The sequence below is a fragment of the Salvelinus alpinus genome, chromosome 22, assembly GCF_045679555.1.
Source record: "Salvelinus alpinus chromosome 22, SLU_Salpinus.1, whole genome shotgun sequence".
Lineage (NCBI taxonomy): Eukaryota > Metazoa > Chordata > Actinopteri > Salmoniformes > Salmonidae > Salvelinus > Salvelinus alpinus.
This window is the reverse complement of record NC_092107.1, coordinates 38,309,936-38,312,342: the sequence shown is the minus strand read 5'-3', so window position 1 is coordinate 38,312,342 and position 2,407 is coordinate 38,309,936.

The window sequence follows — 2,407 nt, the reverse complement described above, 5'->3', positions numbered from 1 at the left end:
ACATTCTAGTTTAGTGGGGTTTGACCTGAACATTCTAGTTTAGTGGGATTTGACCAAAACATTCTTGTTTAGTGGGGTTTGACCTTAACATTCTAGTTTAGTGGGGTTTGACCTGAACCTTCTGGTCTAGTGTGGTTTGACCTGAACATTCTAGTTTAGTGGGGTTTGACATGAACATTCTAGTTTAGTGGGGTTTGACATGAACATTCTAGTTTAGTGGGGTTTGACCTGAACATTCTAGTTTAGTGGGGTTTGACCTGAACATTCTAGTTTAGTGGGGTTTGACCTTAACATTCTAGTTTAGTGGGGTTTGACCTGAACATTCTAGTTTAGTGGGGTTTGACATGAACATTCTAGTTTAGTGGGGTTTGACATGAACATTCTAGTTTAGTGGGGTTTGACCTGAACATTCTAGTTTAGTGGGGTTTGACCTGAACATTCTAGTTTAGTGGGGTTTGACCTGAACATTCTAGTTTAGTGGGGTTTGACCTGAACATTCTAGTTTAGTGGGGTTTGACCTGAACATTCTAGTTTAGTGGGGTTTGACCTGAACATTCTAGTTTAGTGGGGTTTGACCTGAACATTCTAGTTTAGTGGGGTTTGACCTGAACATTCTAGTTTAGTGGGGTTTGACATGAACATTCTAGTTTAGTTGGGTTTGACCTGAACATTCTAGTTTAGTGGGGTTTGACCTGAACATTCTAGTTTAGTGGGGTTTGACCTGAACATTCTAGTTTAGTGGGGTTTGACCTGAACATTCTAGTTTAGTGGGGTTTGACCTGAACATTCTAGTTTAGTGGGGTTTGACCTGAACATTATAGTTTAGTGGGGTTTGACATGAACCTTGTAGTCTGGTGTGTTTTTTCTTCCAGACTATAAGATCAGAGACAGGGTTGTTCAGAAAATAGACTGAGTCATTCAGATAAAATTCCCAGTACATTCTCGTACATGGTCCGATTTGTGTATATTCTGGTCTCTAATTCCCTGACATTTTTTTTTATCTAACCAGTATTTACCCATGATAGTCTCCATGACGTAACCTGTTTTAAGAGGGAGGTTGTAGATTGATGCATATTATACCACAAAAGCCCAGATAAAGGAATAAATAACAACAGCAACATAAAAAACTATGAATGTGGTTGTTTGTTATCCTTTTATTGCAGGCCCGGTAAATAAACTCCTATTCCTGCTGTCGCACCATACTTGATATGGGTGGGAGTCTATGCAGTTTCATGCCGGGTAGTTCTAATGGCCTGCCATCGAGTGGGAAAGGAGTCAGAATATGTTGGAAAGTTGGAGGGGTTGAGAGATGCATAGAGAGAGGAGAGTGGAAAGCAATGTTTCCTTCTCCCCCTTGGCTACATTAATGTAATATATTCTATATACAGTATATTTAGTAACAGTACTCCCATTCTAATCACATCCTTGTTGGGCTAAATTGGATTAAGGAACGCTGGGAAGGTTTGAGTGTGTTTATCCAAAGAGGGAGGACGGTAGTCTACGGTGTGTAATGTGCCTCAGCAACACTGTGTGTGTGTGTGCGCGTGTGTGTGTGTGTGTGTGTGCATTCTCTGACCTGGTCACCCCACTGTGTTGATGTTGGGGTGATACTGTAATGACCTACCAGATATAAAATTCTCACATCAGAATTAGACGTTCATCCATGTTTCTCTAATTTCAAAGTTGTTCCAAACATTGCATTTCAAAGTGTTTAAGTGTAAGGTCAGATACTAACTCTGTATGGTTAAGGTAAGGGTTAAGGTTAAGGTTTGGGATAGGCTTTAAACAAAAATATAAAAAACCACTTTTTATCACTGGACACAAACTTGCAACCTTTGGAATCTGAAGCACATGGAATCAGAGGCAGATGGAATCAGATTCAGATGGAATCAGAGGCAGATGGAATCAGATTCAGATGGAATCAGAGGCAGATGGAATCAGATTCAGATGGAATCAGAGGCAGATGGAATCAGATTCAGATGGAATCAGAGGCAGATGGAATCAGAGGCGGATGTAATCAGAGGCGGATGGAATCAGATTCAGATGGAATCAGAGGCGGATGGAATCAGAGGCAGATGGAATCAGAGGCGGATGGAATCAGATGCAGATGGAATCAGAGGCGGATGGAATCAGAGGCAGATGGAATCAGATGCAGATGGAATCAGAGGCAGATGGAATCAGAGGCAGATTGAATCAGAGGCAGATAGAATCAAAGGCAGATGGAATCAGAGGCAGATGGAATCAGAGGAAGATGTAATCAGAGATGGATGGAATCAGAGGAAGGTGGAATCAGAGGCACATAGAATCAGAGGCAGATGGAATCAGATGCAGATGGAATCAGAGGCAGATGGAATCAGAGGCGGATGTAATCAGAGGCGGATGGAATCAGATTCAGATGGAATCAGAG